The sequence below is a fragment of the Bos taurus genome, chromosome 3 (genome assembly GCF_002263795.3).
Source record: "Bos taurus isolate L1 Dominette 01449 registration number 42190680 breed Hereford chromosome 3, ARS-UCD2.0, whole genome shotgun sequence".
In the NCBI taxonomy this organism is placed as follows: Eukaryota; Metazoa; Chordata; class Mammalia; order Artiodactyla; family Bovidae; genus Bos; species Bos taurus.
The window spans coordinates 74,125,236-74,144,872 of NC_037330.1; the positions used below are offsets into that span (position 1 = coordinate 74,125,236).

The 19,637-nt window shown below is 38.9% G+C and overlaps 1 non-coding gene across 1 annotated transcript; it reads left to right on the forward strand.

Annotated features, from left to right (window-relative positions):
* The first annotated feature begins 1,043 nt into the window (after positions 1 to 1,043).
* On the forward strand, positions 1,044 to 1,115 carry TRNAW-CCA (transfer RNA tryptophan (anticodon CCA)). The gene has a single exon. It is a non-coding gene; the product is annotated as a tRNA-Trp (tRNA).
* Positions 1,116 to 19,637: the final 18,522 nt, after the last annotated feature.

The following is a 19,637-nucleotide window of genomic DNA, read 5'->3' on the forward strand; positions in this document are numbered from 1 at the left end:
ATCTTCCTGATCCAGGAATCAAACCTGTGTTTCCTGTGCCTCCTGCATTGCAGGCGGATTCTTTTACCCCTGAGCCACCAGGGAAGCCCACTTAAAATCACAAACTTTATTATTAAAAAGTTTCAGCTCACCTCAAATACTTTCTGTGCTATTTGGGGAAATTGTCTAGGGGAAAATTCACATAAGAGTAAACCCAATTTAACAGAAAACACGACGAATTGTTGATGAAGTGCTTTATAAGTGCATGCGTTTGGCCCAGAGGAAGCATCGGACTGACTCTGGGAGTGGGAGGCAGAGAGAAAGATGCAGTATCTCCTTCTCTGCCTGCTTGTGTTGGATAAATGGATCATTTTATTGTCAGGTTGGCTGAGACTGAATGTCAACATTACACAGGAAGGTCCCAAAGGTATGCAGTACAGGGGAGTCTATTCCAGCTTCCTTCACTTGATGCTATTAAATGAGCTCACAGTCTCTGAGATAAAAGTTAGATAAACTGAAGGCCAATAAGTGCCTAGTTTTATAGCAGTAGTTTAAGTTCAAACTCTTAATTTTTTTAAGAGTTTATATATACTTCTACGGAAAAACCTTATCTAAAACAACACTCTAACAGATGAAATTTACCAGAGAAAATAAACAATATTTACTTGTGAATTTCTGGATTGATTGGTAAAGTTCTTTTCCCTTTCAATAAGGATAGCAACAAGTCACTTAGAATGTATGAAAAGTCTAAGCCCTAATAACAAATGGCAATTTAATTTGAAATATCAGAAATACATTCTGTGTTCATTTAGAAAATTTTGACTAGGGTTACATATAAAGAACATTCATCTACTCACTCCACAAAAATTTATTATCTATATTATATGCTAGAAAACCATGGTTCCTGCCTCTGCAAAAATCTGTTTAGCATAGGAGAAATTTTTGTTGCTCTAAATACCTGTGATTATCATGTGTTCAATAGGTACCACACTTTAAGAAGAACATGATTAAATAATAAACATTCTTATTTAGTAATATTTAGTAATATAATATAATTTTGGGCTTCCCTGGTGGCTCAGAGGTTAAAGCGTCTGCCTCCAATGCGGGAGACCCAGGTTCGATCCCTGGGTCGGGAAGACCCCCTGGAGAAGGAAATGGTAACCCACTCCAGTATTCTTGCCTGGAGAATCCCATGGATGGAGAAGCCTGGTAGGCTACAGTCCACAGGGTCGCAAAGAGTCAGACACAACTGAGTGACTTCACCTTCACCTTCAATATAATTTCAAAAAAGTTCATATATGTAATCAATGATCGTATCCAGTATGTTTACCGACTGGTACAGCGAGGTCCCAACAAACCAAAATGTAGGTAGAACAGGATTGATTTTGGAAGAAATCTGTGGTATACACAATCCTAGCCATTATGTTCACTTGTATGTGTGGTTTGCAAGTTTCCACAGAACCAGGGGCAAGATCTTAAAATGCAATGATTCCTCCTACCATAACAAAGATGAGGATGAGGGCTAAAAAGAAATCATAATATTGGCAAATATAAGTTTATCATTAATTCATATTTACTACACATGTACCATGTGTCAGAAAGTGTGATTGGCACTTGATCAAGAAGTTGCAGGCTGCTAAGGAGTAAATATGAAATAAAGAAGATTAAGTGGCAACACTGATTGTGGTAAAAGAAAAACTGAAGAAAATGTTTACATGATAGAGAATTTTTTTCATACTTTAGACTGAGCAGAAAGTTGTGGAAAGAGACTGAAAAAAGCAATTAAGAAAGGGCTTAATTATTAGAGCAAAAACTTACAAGAGATAGAAGGCATGAGATCACGAGCTTAGGTGAAAGAAAGGAGGAAGAATAACTGAAAGGATGGATGAGAAGTACAAATTAATTTGAAGATGTAGAAGAAGCTAAATATGTCCTAGGATGATGGCAGGAATTGGAAGGAAAGGAACAGGATGATCCAGAAGAAAAAGAATAAATGAACTTCAAGGAGATGTGAAGAAATTTTTCACAGCTATCATAGCTATTTCCTCTGTGAAGTATTCAAAGAAATCTACTAACAGAAAATAGTGCAGCATTAAGCATAAATGTTATTAACAGTAATAAAAATTACCAGCATAGGGACTGGGTAAGGATATGTCACAATTTGCTAGATAATATTGAAAATCAGTATTTGGAAGTCATAAATGTATAAGGCTGTTGATTTTTTTCCTTATGGTTATATATTTTGATTCAGTATTATTCAATGTCTGTTTCCAGGATCAGAACAAATAGATGGTTAGATTATTCTAGAATTGAGGATTAGAATAATGGAATAACAAGGTCATAAGAGTGTTGATAATTGAGAGTACTGGTGACAGAGTGATTCAGCTGAAGCACTATGGGTGTATCAGTTGGATTGAATAAGGAAATGAAGCCAAAGGAGCTTATTGATCAACAATATATGAAGCCAACATAGTTGAAGAACCAGTGAGAAGGAAAAGCAGCTGCTTCCCTGCATAAAACCTGCAGATGGGCATTCTTCAGCCTGGAACATAGAGTTTAATTTACTGCCTATAACAAGGCTTTCTATAATCATGCCTGCCTAGTCAGTTCGTTTCTCATTCCTTCCCCAAATACTCCAAGGAATCCATGTGTCCTGGCCTACCCAATGATTATGGTGCTTTCTGTTTTCAAGTCACTGCCATCCTTCTTGAAGAGCTCCTCTTCTTCTCTTAAATCCTCACTCACCTGATGAACTGCCCAGACTTCGAGACTCATCTCGACAATCTTTTCCTTTTTAAAGTTTCCTGTGTTAATCTGTCCCAGAGAAGGCAATGGCACCCCACTCCAGTACTCTTGCCTGGAAAATCCCATGGATGGAGGCGCCTGGTAGGCTGTAGTCCATGGAGTCGATAAGAGTCGGACACGACTGAGCGACTTCACTTTCACTTTTCACTTTCCTGCATTGGATAAGGAAATGGCAACCCACCCAGTGTTCTTGCCTGGAGAATCCCAGGGACGGGGGAGCCTGGTGGGCTGCTGTCTATGGGATCGCACAGAGTCGGACACGACTGAAGTGACTTAGCAGTATTAATCTGTGTGCAAAAGATAGGTACCAATTATCATCCCATCCCAGTATACTCATGCTATTGCTCCAACAAAAAGCCCTTGATTATGAGCAGGCCAATAGAATGCTAAGGAATTGGCACTGTGTCAGTTCTAGCTTGGGCTTCCCAGGTGACACTAGAAGTAAAGAACCCACCTGCCAGTTCGGGAGACACAAGGGATGGGGATTCAATCCCTGGATCAGGAAGATCCGCTGGAGGAGGGCATGGCAGCCCACTCCAGTATTCTTGCCTGGAGAATCCCATGGACAGAGGAGCCTTGTGGGCTACAGTCCACAGGGTCACAAAGAGTCGGACACAACTGAAGGACTCAGCATGCACACACAGTTCCAGCTTAACCCAACTACCATACTATAAATGTCAGGCTCTCCTACATGAAGTATAAGATACCATGCAGAGAAAAAGGCCAATGGAGGAGAGTTGGCATATAGCAACTATACCCCCAGACATGTAAATAATACATTCCTGACCCTTCCTGCCCATTCTAGCAACCAGTTGAATGTAGGTGGAGCCCAGTCAACCCACAGAATTGTGAAAAATAAATCAGTGCTATTTTAAGCCACTAAATTTGAGGGTTTGATTATGAAATTATAGACTAATTATACATCTTCCATTTTCAAGTTAAGTGCAACTGCTCAAACTTGCCACTGTATCATACTATGGTACCTAAAATATACCCCTATTATTTTACTTATCACACTAGGATTGCAAGAAATGTTTTCATATCCACTCCCTTCCTATTCTGTGAAATGTGCCAGTGCAAGTGTGTATATAACACACAACATATAACAGATACTCAATAAATGATGTGAACTATATTGAACCTAAATTGAGTTAGTGGGAGGGAGCGAGGGAGAAATGAAAACGCTATGCTTAATGCTGACAAGTTGGTGCTTTTGAACTGTGGTGTTGGAGAAGACTCTCGAGAATCTCTTGGACTGCAAGGAAATCCAGCCAGTCCATCCTAAAGGAAATCAGTCCTGAGTATTCATTGGAAGGACTGATGTTGAAGCTGAAACTCCAATACTTTGGCCACCTGATGAGAAGAGCTGACTAACTGGAAAAGACCTTGGTGCTGAGAGAAATAGAGGGCAGAAGGAAAGGGGGACGACAGAGGATGAGATGGTTGGATGGCATCACTGACTCAATGTAGATGAGTTTGAGCAAACTCCAGGAGTTGGTGATGGACAGAGAGGCCTGGCAAGCTGTGATCCATGGGATCACGAAGAGCTGGACATGACTGAGCGACTGAACTGAACTAGTCATTGGAATTTTATGGTTAAACATTTCACAAGTGGACCTGTTTCTGGAAAAATATGGAAACATGTTGGAAGTGAAGTTGGCTCAAATACAATCTAGGAATTGAGGAGAGAGTGGGTGCATCATTGAGGATGTGGACTTGTGACCTAGGATGATGATGGAATTTGTGTGGTGCAAAAGATGGTGATCCTGAATGGGGAGAGATTGTCAATCTCAGAAAAAACAAAATCTGTGAGTGACAGTTTTTCACTACTATAACAATATTCTTAAAGCTGATGGACAATTAATATGATGAGGGGCCAATCTTCTGCCCAACGTACACTCAAAGGAGAAAAAGTAAATCTCTACTTCGTAGACTTATATATATTATTCTGGTTTTCCAATAATCTATTTGAGTGTGCCTTCTCAGTCTCCTCCCTCTGAATCCTTTTGCTCCATAGCCACTGAAAGTTTTCTGCTCAATTCTCTCCCCCACACCTATTCTCTTGGCCATCTGAGTCATTCTTATGACTTCAACCATCACTAAATCTGAACTTTTTCACCCCAAATCTTTCATGAGCTTCAGCATGGGTATTTCAAATTCTCTCTTGAATATCTCCACTTTCTGGCCTTTTTGATGTATCAAAGTCAAGACGTTAAATGGCAAAACTGATTACCTTCTATATTCAAGCCATGATTTTCCTCCTGTATTTCCCAGTCCTGTAAAGGGTTTCACTGCCCATTTGGCCAGTATAGAAAGAAATAGCACAATGTTTAAGAGCTTGGGTTCTGGGATTAACTTGAATCTGTCCTTCATAAATTTACTACCCACACAACTTTGGCAAATTACTTATCTTTTCAAAGCTTCAGTTTCTGTCATCTGTTATAATCCTCAAAAGCTTGTGAAAAGGATTAAATAAATACCTATCCAAACCCTCAAAACTAATTATGCAAACTAGACTCCTGAAGTCATCCTTAACTTTTTCCTTTCCCCTAGCACCTGACTCTCCCAAGCAACTGACCACAAAGCCCTATTAATTCCACTTCTAAAATGTATCTTAATATATGCCTCTGTCCACTGTCACTGCCACTGCCCAAGCATACTAAAGCATACTCCAAATGCTCATGACCGATCTAAACTGTCTTTCAGACCAGTGTTAGAGACAGCATTTCAAGAATACAAAGCAGATCACATTATTGCCTTCACTTCAAAATTTATTTGTCCACTTCCTACAAAAGTAGGAAGAAAAAAAAAAACTAATTACAAACACTTTAGAATCTGATGTTTGCCTTCTTTCCCTGAATTACTTTTACGGTCTAACTGTACATCATTTTTCACCATTCCTAGATTCTACACTATCATTCTCCAAACATATTCTTCTGCCTTCCCAACATACTCTATTTCCTTCCCAACATCCTCAGTCCCCACCTCTCCTCTGAGGATTCTTGCTCCAACTCAAATGTGATTTCCTCTGTGTTGTCCTCTCAGAACCCCCAAGGACAGAGGTCACTCCCTCATCTGTTTTTCCATAAGACTGCAGACAAACCTGTCACAGCCTTGACTGCACTGCTGCTGCTGCTGCTGCTAAGTCACTTCAGTCGTGTCCAACTCTATGCGACCCCATAGACGGCAGCCCACCAGGCTCCCCCGACCCTGGGATTCTCCAGGCAAGAACACTGGACTGGGTTGCCATTTCCTTCTCCAGTGCATGAAAGTGAAAAGTGAAAGTGAAGTCGCTCAGTCGTGTCCGACTCTTAGCGACCCCATGGACTGCAGCCTACCAGGCTCCTTCGCCCATGGGATTTTCCAGGCAAGAGTACCGGAGTGGGGTGCCATTGCCTTCTCCGTTGACTGCACCACAATATAGCTATTAATTTATTTGTCTGCCTAGCTATACTCTGAGTTCCTCCTCAGAGACAGGAATAGTGAAATATTTATTCTTACATTACCAATGTCTAACATAATTCCTGGAATATACCAGTACATGTGAAATGCTTGATAAATTGTTGAGAATGAATGAGTGAACAAAGAAACTATGTAGCCTGAATGGTGCTGGATATACATTATTTAAATATGAATTAAATCCAAATAGTTCTGATATACAAAAAGAGAAAATCCTCAAATGTAGGCACTAATTTGAAATACATGCTATGTATTTTTCCCAAATCCAAAATTCTATGATATTAACTGTGAACTGAACTAAGCTTTTCTCAGGCATTTAGGATTAGAATTTTTCTGGGACACACAAGTTTGTAGAATGAGATCTAATGAGTTGTTTAGAATGTGTTTCTAATTAATTCTATCATATTACCTTTAACAATTTATATTTTGTGAAGTTTATACTTTGCAATTAAGCAAAATTGAATTATGTGCAATAGCTGATCTTTAAAAATGAGAACACAGTGAAGAAAGTGTTTTTTTTCCTAAAATCTTGTCAGTTTGAGTGACATGTGAGTACCCAGCACCAAGCAGCTGTTAGGGAAATCTTATTACTCTGTGTCTGTCACTAGAAAATTGGAATAAACGTTGCAAGACCTACACACTTAAAATGTTATGATGTGTTTTTAAAACTGCTTTCCACAGAAGGTCCTTTATTTTATTAGAAAATTATAAGCAAACAAGTCTTGTTTAATGGCTTTCAAAGTATAAGCACATTTCATGTCAAAATTGTATCACTCTCGACTGCTTACTTGTGTGAGAAATCTGTCAAGCACTGGTGCCCAAGAAAATAGGGTACCATGGCAGAAGACTCTTTGCTGAAGGAAATAAGGTATGCTCAATTAAACCAATACAGCATGTGTAATGGTCTGATTCCATCTTAGGAAGAACTGTCAGCTTTCTGTTCTGGGATCAGAATTTTCCTAATGCCTGAACTTGTTGGTGAATTCTGTGTAACTGGAGGAGGGCATGGCAACCTACTCCAGTATTCTCGCCTGGAGAATCTCCATAGACAGAGAAGCATGGCAGGCTACAGGCCATGGGGTCCCAAAGAGTCAGACACGACTGAGCGACTAAGCACGACACAGCGCCTTAACGAGATACAATCTTGAGCTTGTATCTCAGGGAAAGGTGAGCTCTTATTTTTTTTTCTCCTTTTAATACTCAAGTAGTCTTGGGAATTTTGTCTTTTCTTCCTGATATCCTCTCTGTCTCTACTCCCTTTCCACACTGCTCTTAACTTGTTAAATATTTTAACAATTCAACATGCATGAAGTCATGCTAAGTCATTGCTAAAATTATAGCCACTTTTTCAGGGGAATCAAAGGTTGGTTGTGGTATTATTTGAGAGTCATTCTGGTGTGCTTCAGTTTCAAATATCAAAAAATGTGTGCATCAAAATGAACTGGATGCAAATAAAATATGGTGAAACATCCCTGGTGTACTCCAATGTCCCCTTTACAGTCTACTCTATTTGACAAGTTTATACTAATCTGTTTCTATAAGCAGAGATCACAAACAGAACTTTCCCCCAAAAAAAGATGACAATAAACACTAATATATAACCCTTAAGGATATTTTTCTAGATAGTCTTTAACAAAGATGACTCCTAAACATAAAATAATATTGTATGTTACTAAACTGCCATCTACTGTGCTTGTTCACCCAGTACACAATATCATCTTTTACAGGCTTGCCTTTTTCAATGATTATGTGAATTTATCCCCCAGCTGTTTCTTGACATTCTTTTTTTCCCCTTGTTCTAGCCATGTGTACTTCTTAAAGACCAGGGAAAAAAAATTCAACTAATTATAGTCCTACCAAAGCCTTTCACATCATTTAAAACTTAGATTGATTACTCACACTACCAGGAAGACATGTCAGTTTGAGACAAGAAGAGGTTTAGAGAGGTTTACACTTTGCAGAGTGCCACCTGTCTCCAAAGGGCACAGTCATTAAAAAGCTCCAGGTGCAAGTTGTGGGAGCAAAACAGCATAATGAAGTCCTTTGCCTCCTTGTGCACCTTTTGATTAATAACATTCTCCCCCAGTTCCAGCAGATTGTGCACCAATGCTCGCTGCAAGAAACCTGAGATACCAGTCCACTGTTCTCTCCTTCTCTGAATAGAATAAATTGCCATTTATCTGTGACATAAATCAAAAGAATATACAAAATTAAGTATTTCTGATACAATCTACCTTTATAAGAAAAGACCAATAAGCAAACAGAATGATATTGATTCAATAAACAGCATTAAATAAGTGTCACTAATCAAATTCTACCTAATCCTTTCTGTCCTATAACCACACACACAGAAATCTAAATGATATTTATACTGATAACCTGAACGCATTGTAAAATTCCAAGTTGTTTCATGAAAGTGGGAAAGAAAACTGGCATTTATCAAATACCTACTATTTACCAGGCATTTTCACTAGCACTATCACATATTATCCATATAACAGCCTGGTCAGGTAAACATTGTTATCGTCATTTTCACACTGAGTAGGACTGAGGCTCAGAGAGACAATAAGAACCAACATTTACTTGCAGCTTACGATCTTCCTGGCATTGTGTTTATTAATTTAGAGGTATTGCCTCAATTAATCCTCAGAACCACATTGTGGAGTAGGTGGTATCATTATTCTCCTTTTATTAAGGATGACTCAGTGAAGTTAAAATAACTTGCCCAAGATCACACAAATAATATGTAGTAACACCAACATCTGAACCTCGGCAAACTGTTTCCCATGCTTGTACTGTCAATCCCAACATTAACCTACTTACGAGTGTGGGACTATATTAATACTTTAATGTTAAGTGAGTTATATTATTGTTTTGTTTTTGAAAATTAGGAATTATGTTTGGTACACATGGTAACTTTCAAGTAATCAAACTCACCTACTAATAGCTATCAATACGTATTCCTTATTATGCATTTACCATCGAGTACTTTACATGCATCACCTTATTTGAAATTCATGTACATACGTAATATCATTCCCATTTGGCTCTGATAAAACAGATTTGGAGAATAACAATAATGAGAATAATCACAGCAAACATGTGGCATTACTATATGCTAGACACTCTTCTCTCAAAGAGTTTAGAATATAGTACTTATTTAACACTCACAACAACAAAATGATGTATTATTATTCCTATTATACAAATGAGGAAAATAAGCAGCAGCATTTTGACCTTTTCTGGGAAAGTGAAGAATTGGTCCCCCTGTGTTTGTTTTTAAACTACCTTTCCCTTGTCCATCCTGGGGCCCTATCAGGTGAAGGAGGAGCAGTCACTGCACCCATCAGTGCAGGGCCTAGTTGTGTCAGCAGAGCAGGAATTCCAATTCCAAAAGCCCATGATTTTAACTACTAACTACTCTAAATGGTGGAACAATTTAAAGTAGTCATTCCTTGTTTATTGCAGCAAATGTTAGAAACATGCCTTAACTATAATAGCATTCATCATAATCAAACATTTTGTTGCATACCATGTAATATAATTCTGCACATTTGGTAGGGAGTGGGAGGGAATCAAGCCTGTACAATTTCACACTGATCAGCCTTGCACATAATTTCAAAGACGGCAGAAGTAAAATTGTGTTCTACAAATACTGAGCACTAACTATGTCCCAGGTGCTGACATTAAGGAAATAAATAAGATTTAGTCACTATCTGTAGGGAATTTGGGAGAAATAAGATTACAACATAAAGGGAAAATTGCTAAAATAAAGTTTTGCCTTCTAAGCAAAAGCCAAAGCTACAAACCACTGTATGTGACCTTGTCACACAGGCCAAAAGAAATTATACACAGGGTACATCTGGCGAAAGAGCATCCTCCATACTGCATAGGGTAAGATGGTTAAAATATTATTATAACATTGCAATCTTATTTAAAATTTCAATAATATGTATGTATAAACTAGAGGTAGAAATTTGAAATAACTTTATGATATGTATTTTCCTTGTTTCTCATCTGATTTTCACCTCTGAGAACTATTTTCCTAGCAGACTTGTTTGTTCTGGAGCTCCCAGTCCTCCTCCCAATCTAGCCCATACCAAATTCTAGCTATAATACTAGTCAGAATTCCTGTGTTGCAAGTGACAGAGACCCAGTGTAATTTAGCTTAAGCAAAAAGAGAATGTGTTGACTTGGCTTGTGTAACTGGGAAGTCAAGGAAATAGACATGGCTTTAGACAGAACAAAATTCATGGACTCAAATACTTAATCCACAGGTCACCTTCTCTCTCCATCCTTTACCCCTCCTACCCCCATCCTGACTCCTCATCCTCTACCCCTGCTTTAATTCTCTACATCTATCACTTCTCATCGTTTCTCCTTGACTTGTTTTTATGAGTGTGTTCTCTCTATATATTGGCTGTCACACTCCCATTACCAGCTTGGGAACTCAAATGGAGAGAGAATTTCTATCTATCTCCCAATATTCCTAATCAAATCCTAGGTAATAGTTCTGACTGGTCTATACTGATTCATATATTCATTCTTGAACCAATCATCATGATCAGGCCAGCTAACTCAGGACTGGATTATCAAATCAGCCTCACACAGATCAGAGATTTTACCTAGCATCAAGCTTTACTAAAAATTCCAAGAGTACAGGCAATCAAGAGACAAAGACAAAGCAGAGAAAGGTCTGGGACATCCTTGCCAGGTCCTTTCTATCCACCAGCCCAGAATAACAGACAGGACCTGTGTGAATATTTGCAGATTTTTATTTCACAGAATGAAGCATGTAATTTCTAAGATATCTCCATTTTATACCTCAAAGGTACATATAACCAAAGCTATGGTTTTTTTCCAGTAGTCATCTATGGATGTGAGTGCTGAAGAATTTTTGAATTGTGGTGCTGGAGGACTCTTGAGAGTCCCTTGGACAGCAAGGAGATCAAACCAATCAATCCTAAAAGAAATCAGTCCTGCAAACTCATTGGAAGGACTGATGCTGAAGCTCCACCTGATGCCCACCTGATGCGAAGAGCCAACTCATTGGAAAAGACCCTGATGCTGGGAGAGATTAAAGGCGGGAGGAGAAGGGGATGACAGAGGATAAGATGGTTGGATGGCATCACTGACTCAATGGACATGAGTCTGAGCAAGCTCCGGGAGTTGGTGATGGACAGGGAGGCCTGGTGTGCTGCAGTCCAAGGGGGTGCAAAGAGTCAGACACAACTGAGTAACTGAACTGAATTCCCCTTCAGGGGACTGGGCGTCCATCCTGATTGGATGGCCTGGGATGAGAATCCCAAACTATGCTTGGGGTTAAGGGGAGCACCATGATAGACCTTCCCCAAAGAAGCACCTAGAGTATAAGATCACAAAAGGAAAGCACATTAAGCAGATATAAACTGTGACTGCTTTGGTCCACTCTACTATTTGTCCAGATAAGAGACTTTTAAGATTTCTAGCGATGCTACTAACTTTCCTGTTCCTAAACTTTACTTTTCTCTAGTTTCTAGCTGTGAAAAATTCCCCAGTTTTATATTATGGCTCACTGAATAAAGACAAAAGAACAAGCAGTGACAGTGAAGAATGGGAACAAGAAAAGCCAATCTCATGGTCTGCGGGAAAGTCAAAGAAATGTCTAATAAGGCCTCATAGGAATCTCACAAAGATTATCTCAGGTAGGTATTTTCCATCCAATTCTCTTAATATCTTCACATCTATTTGCCTACAGAAATTCTAACATAACAATTGAATTTCTTTAACCTTAGGCAAGAGAAACAAATGCCTGTCCTACTGACCTAATACTCCAGCAAGCATTTTTGTTTGGCTAAAACAGTATTGAATGTCTTTGACTAGTTTGTCACAATCTCTTTCCATTACCTAATGTCTTACCCTGGCCTGCTCTATTCATTTATGCTACTGCCTGGTCTCTGTAAACATTTGAGTTTTTTGAGTCATAGTTTAAGGTCTTGACTTCTACTAAACTGAAAATTCCTTTTAAAAGAATGTCAACATAATTGTTTTCAGTTATTTATGTCAGTGTAAATGAGTTTCTCGACTGTTTTTATCAAGGAAAAAGAAAAAAACTAGGAGAATAGGGTTGTGACCAAAGTTAAGACTGAAGGAATAAGGACTGGGCCAGGACTAGGGTTACCCAGACAACTAGTGCACAAAATTTAAGGAGGCACTCTCAGGTGACACATCTAGGCTCAGCACCTAAGAAAGAGGGTCTCCTTAAATTTCATGTACCATGTGACATGCTTGCCTCATTCTTGACCCAGTCCTGAAGGGAGGCCCTTTAACCATTTTTGGTTTCTGTTACTTATATTGAAATAACCTTGATGCATTTCCCTTTTTCACCTATGAACTCAAAGAGTTGTTCCACCTAGGAACACTCTTGTATTAGTCACTTAGTAGTGTCTGACTCTTTGCAACCCCATGGACTGTCGCCCACCAGGCTCCTCTGTCCATGAAATTATCCAGGCAAGAATACTGGAGTGGGTTGCCATTCCCTTCTCCAGGGGATCTTCCCCTCCCAGGGATAGAAACTTGGTCTCTTGCACTGCAGGCAGATTCTTTACCATCTGAGCTACCAGGGAAGCCCCTAGGAACACTCTTGCTGCTGCTACTGCTGCTAAGTCGCCTCAGTCATGTCCGACTCTGTGAAACCCCATAGACGGCAGCCTACCAGGCTTCCTCGTCCCTGGGATTCTCCAAGCAAGAACACTGGAGTGGGTTGCCATTTCCTTCTCGAAGAATACTCTTAATACCCTCTAATTATCCCTATATTACACTTACAATACTATTTTCTATCTCTTATACATCTGTATTCACCAGCATTCTCCTTAAAGAAAGAAGCTGTCATATTGTCTTCTTTGCAGCAAAAATAGCTTGCCTTGCTAAATGAGTGTATAAGTGAATGAATGAATATGTTGTTAACATCAAGCATCCCATTCCTCCGGTGACATAGAACACCCATAAAGTCCTGTGTCAGCTAAAATATCTTATTTTTGTCATAGACCTATGACAGATTTTAACAAATTTTTTATTCTAATTATGATATGATTGTCCCATAAATTTGCCTGTAATCTCAGTATTATCCACTATTTTTTTTTCAAAACATGTGGTCTACAAAGTACTGCATTAAATTTGCAACTGACACCTTATACTTGCTTTGCCTTTCAGCCTCAAGCAGGGTTAGCCTCCTTGACCTAATTAGACTTCTCCACTCCCACATGGCTAGTAAATACTATAATTAATTTATAAAGGACTCTGAAACACCAGCTGGCAATAACTTCCTATTAATGGTTTGTAAAGAACAAAAAGAGCATTTAAGTTGCAGGATATTTGTGAAGTGTTTAGAGATGGATACTCACATCTTTTAATCCACTAAATTTTCTAGGAATGTCAATTTGTAAAGTGTACTCAGTAAACAATGTTTAATAACTTCTTGTCATTTCAGCACATTATATTATAGAAAGAAATCTGTGTGACAAAAAATTCTTAGAGATGCACACTTGGGGTATGTGAAACTTGAATGTCTATGAATAGTCTTACATCTCAAGCACTATAGTAAACTATATTGTTCTTCAAAGACTATGAAAGAGAAAAAGGTGGACAGTCAGTTTAAGGATTTCTCAATGCCTTGAGGTAGTGAGTAGTGTAAGTATCATCTGTGGGAATATTTACCTACTCAAGAGCCCAGAATGAGACCAAGGCAGAATTTTTAAGATGGCCCCCAAGATTCTTGCCCTCTGGTACACATACATGACCTATGTTATACCCTCCCCTTGAGTCTGGGCAGGACCTGTTAACATGATGAGATGTCACTCCTTCAATTAGTTTATACTATAGAACATAACCTTCCCAGGTGGCACTAGTGGAAAAGAACCCACCTGCCAATGCAGGAGACATAAAAGGCATGGGTTTGATCCCTCGGTTGGGAAGATCCCATGGAGGAGGGCATGACAACCCACCACAATATTCTTGTCTGAAGAATCCCATGAACAGAGGATGTGAGCTACAGTCCATGCGGTCACAGAGTCAGACAGGACTGAAGCGACTTGCTGCTGCCAAGTCGCTTCAGTCATGTCTGATTCTGTGCGACCAAGCAGACGGCAGCCCACCAGGCTCCTCTGTCCATGGGATTCTCCAGGCAAGAATACTGGAGTGGGTTGCCATTTCCTCCTCCAATGCATGAAAGTGAAAAGTGAAAGTGAAGTCACTCAGTCATGTCCAACTCTTAGCGACCCCATGGACTGCAGCCTACCAGGCTCCTTGGTCCATGGGATTTTCCAGGCAAGAGTACTGGAGTGGGGTGCCATTGCCTTCTCCAAGCGACTTAGTACATATAAAGCAAAGGTGATTGGATCATTTCTGCTATGATTACTTTGTTAGGTAACACTGCAGTTATAGTGGTGGTGTTGGTAATAGTAATACTAGCAGCAGCAGGAAGGAATTGTAGAGAAATTCTCTGCAGGTTTTGGAGAAGTAATGTTCCACATTGCTGGAGGGCTGTGTGATTAGGACCTGAGGGCAGTCTCTGAGGGAAAACCTGCAGCTGATATCTGGCAAGAAGATAGGGGCCCCAGCCCTCTAGCTTCAAGGAACTGAATTTTATCAACAACTTTTTTTCTTGTATTTATTTTTTTTTAATTTTATTTTATTTTTAAACTTTACAATATTGTATTGGTTTTGCCAAATCAACAACTTGAATGACTACGGAAGATGACCCTGAGCCTCAGATGAAACTACACTCCTAGTCAATACTTTGATTGTGATCGGTGAGATCCTAAGCAAAGAATAATCCATTCCCAGACTTCCTATCTACAGAAACTGACATAATAAAATGTTGCTATAAGCTGCTAAATTTGTAGTAATTTGTTACACAGCATTAGAAAACTAATAGAAGAGCCAAGAGCCACCAACCAAGTGCAAGACCTAGAGCTCCTCAGGGACCTAGCAAACCCCATGCACAGTGAGGGGGGTATTGCAGGGACCTAGAAGACCCCATGCACGGTGAGGGGGGTATTGTTGAGAGACTACTAAAAAGAACCAGGGACTGAGGCTAATAAAGTGCTGGTACAGATTTAGGGTGTCCTGCCCAGAAAGGCCTGCTAACCTGGCCAGTCTCCAGCAGACAACAGAACATTTCAGGGCTTTCATTTCCAGGACCCACGCAGGACTGGGTTCTGTCTCTCAGACTCTGCCCAATGGTCCCAGACACCACAGAGGACTTGGAACATTTGGAGGCTCTCCAAAGTGTCTCACACACCTGTCCCCCATTGGAGCAGGGCTGGATTAAAAGTCCTTATTGCTCAGGTCTAATGATAGTAACTGCTTCTGTCTGTCCTGTGAACTAAATAGCAGGGGAAAGAGGTTTGCAAGAGGTAAGCAGAGTCAGCAGCAAGAGAGGAGAAAGCATGCTGCTTAGATGTGAGGTGACTTTCTTTAGTTTCTTTCTGAATCTGTGCTGTATTCTTGCCTTCCTATCCCATCAAATACCTTCTCTTTATCACATTAACTCCCTCCCTTTTTTTATTTAAGCCATTTTATTTTTATTTTTGTTACTTGCAAGCATACAGAGCTCTAATTCAAAGCCAGATTTTTAGTTTTGTAGGTTTGGAGGCTCAAGTTTATCATTTCTTCCAGAACAAATTAGGGCTTCCCTTGTGGCTCAGCTGGTAAAGAATCCACCTGCAATGTGGAAGACCTGGGTTCGATCCTTGGGTTGAGAAGATCCCCTGGAGAAGGGAGAGACTACCCACTCCAGTATTCTGGCCTGGAGAATTCTATGGACTATATACTCCTTGGGGTCACAAAGAGCTGGACACGACTGAGTGACTTTCACTTACTTAGACCAAATCAATCTTTCAGGGATCAACATGTTAAGACGACTCATAAGAAATTAATATGCCCCTCAGAATGTCAATTTATCAATATATAAAAAGCTAAATCTAGAAAGAAGAACTTGTATGGACAACTCACTCTGGGTATTTCACCACGGTAGGTTAAATGCACTCATGAGAGGAAATTACCAATTAGAGGGTTGTTTGATGAGCATATACAGATGTTCCTTGGTTTCCTTGGGGTATTGGTTTCTGAACTCTATGCAGATACTAAAATTAGTGGATGCTAAGGTTCAACAGTTGGCCTTCCCAATCTGCAGTTACACATTCGCAGGTTCAGTCAACCTGGGTTACGTATTATTGTGTATATTTATTGAAAAAAAGTACGTATATAAGTAGATCCCTGCAGTCCAAACCCTTGTTCAAGGGTCTATGACAATTAGAGGAAAGAGAATAGGTCCTATCGATGGACTTTTCTTTCAAAATAGGATAATGGAAATTGCTTCTCTATTCTAGGAATGTTTCTCTTTGAAAAATTAGTTACAGTCCTTGAACTAATGAACCTGGTCATTGCCAGATTTATCCTTATATTTTGTGTACTGTTATCCTAGACTTATCTCAAGCCATCTTTCTGTTGACATGTGATTCTCCCAGAAAAATTTTACTAACTACAGTTGGTTAATTTTTTGGTACCTTAACTACATGTTATTCACCACCCCTAGCATCCATTACCTGAAACGGGAAGGTGTTAGTCTCTTAGTCATGTCCTACTCTTTGCAGCCCTATGGACCATTGCCCACCAGGATCTTCTGTCCATGGAATTCTCCAGGCAAAAATACTGGCGAGGAAATGGGTAGTCATTCCCTTCTCCAGAGGATCTTCCTAACCCAGGGATCTATCTGCATTGCAAGTAGATTCTTTAGCATCTATTACCTATGAGCCTTTAATTGAACAATAATAACCATTGGCGCCTAAAGTGAGCTTTCTCACTTAATCCTTTTAGCAATTCTAAAATACTATTAGCTTCATCTCTAGATAAAGAAACAAAATACAGCTAGTTTAAGTGATTTGCCTAATGAGTAGTAGAGCTGAGATCTGAACCCAAGAAATCTGACTCCAGAGTCACCATATATTACATTTCAAAACCTTTCACAAGGTCCTTATACTTTCTAAATCTTGATTTCTCATCTGTAAACAAAGCTAATAATATCTTTCCTAAAGACTGTTGGGAGTCTAAATGTGATAATTAATGTAAAGCTCTTAGCTCTACATATACCAAATATATAGTAAATAGCTATTATTAAAATAATTCCCTCAGGAATGTAGATTAGATTTGTGTTCACCTTAAATCATAAACACAAACCAGGTTTTAGAGTGAGTTAATTCTATTTCCAGGTGGCTGATATAACAATCACATGCTAATATTTCTAACCTCAAATCCAAATGATGATATTTTATTACTCAATTTCCAATTATGAGTGCCTTTTTGGAGGTTACAACTACCCACCACTCCATCTTGAAGACTACACAAAACTCAGCCACAACTTTGCCTAGGGTCACTGCTGCTTCCTGTGACCAAAGAAGTGGCTTCCACTTTTCACACATCCCCAGATTAAAATTATGGAATTATTTAGATATGAGTATTAAGTTCATAGATTTACTCATTTGTTTAATAAAATCCTTATTCTTCTAAGGAAGACCTACTTGTTTCAAGAGCAAACATTCTATGGCAGCTTGTTAAGTTATAATTCCAGGTATTTTATAACACAGGGATTTATATATTATAAATTTTTAAAATTTTGGTCAGTTGAAAAAAAAACATTGTTTTAATATATTTCAACTGTGACTCATGCAGGGAATTTTAAGATTTGAAACTTCAAAAAGTTATTTTTCATTGTCTCTGAATAGCAATTTTTTTTCCCTGCATGTATCTGAACATGTATGAACAAAATCTGCTTGATTTATCTATATTTTAAGAAAATTCTGAGTTTAAAAATGTAAATATCAGAAGTTAACTACTACCACTTCAAACTCTCAGTTAACTGTAGAACTGAGAATATATCTTAACAGCTCTGTAATACTACTTGATATGACTTACTGCAGATTCAACATCTCAACTGTAAGAAACTTTAATTACCATTAAGGCCAAAAGGCATCCACGTACCAGTCATATTCAGAAACTCACAAGGGGGTCTGTGATCATCCCCTTTGTCTCTAAAGCTAGTATAATATTTTGCAAGGATCTACTGAATGTGAGATAGGTGTGATGAAATGGGTAAATTTAAGTATTTATTTTTTTATACTTCATTGAAGTTTAAAAACAAAATGCCTAAATCATAAGGGCACACAGCTTTATAAAAACTTTTGAGTTTTTATAAAATGAAGATACTTGTATAACCAGAACCCAACCATGACAAAGAATATGATCAGGACTAACAAAAAGCTCATGTCCCCTTCCAGACACTATCTTCTCCCCAATCCCTAGGGTAACCATAATCCTAGATTAGTTTGGCCTGATTTGAAGTCCATGTAAATGGAATTATATAGCATGTGCTAGTTTGTATCTGGCTTTTCCAATTCAATACTGTATTTGTGAGTGACAGTTATACTCTTCAAAGTAATGGCAATTTGTTTATTGTCACTGTGGTGTATAGAATTCCACAGTGTAAACCTGTAACAATTTATTACCCAGGCTACCATTCACAAGCAAATGGGAACTTCTGGTCTGGGGCTATTACAGTACAGCGATGAACACTATTATATACCTCTTTAGTGAACATACGGGCATTTCTATTGGAAATATACTTGGGAGTGGAATCTTAAGGTCATAGGGTATGAATATGCTAAGATTTAATAGACTCTAACAAACACTTTTCAAAGTAAATGTATCCATAAACACTTTCCAAAGTAAATGTATCCATTGACACTTCCACTAGCAGTGTATAAGAATTCCAGTTGTTTTTCAACACCTTCTCCAACACTTGATATTGTCTAAATTTTTCATTGTAATAATTCTAATGGAAGTGTAGTGGTAATTTCTATTTCCTTGACTTGCAGTGCCAGCCAAAATGGAGTAAGATCATGACAGCCTATCTTTCCTACTAATCACAACTAAAAGTTCAAGGCAAAATACAAAAAGCAACTACCTGAGGACTCTAAAAAAAAGTAAGCAAAAACAGGCAGATTGGGGAGGAAAGTCAAAACTTGGGAAAAATGCCTTCTGTGTTTGTTTTTCCTACTTTCTCTTACAGATTTGACTGGAGGTCTGACACCCAGTGATACCTTGGTGGTAGCACAGGAAACAAAAACAGAGAGAAATCCCATATTTCTAGCTAGATGAATGGGGAAAGAGGGCTTCCATGAGTTAAAGTTTGTGGGGGATTATTTGGCTTTTTTTTTTTTTTCCTTTTTTCCCTCTGGTCTTGACTGAGAGTTAGGGCCAGGCTTGGACAGTTAGGACACCAAGAAAAAACCCGTCTTTCTAGACAAGGAAATTGGGAAAGGGCACCTCTGGGAGGGAATTCATCTTTTGTTTTGCTT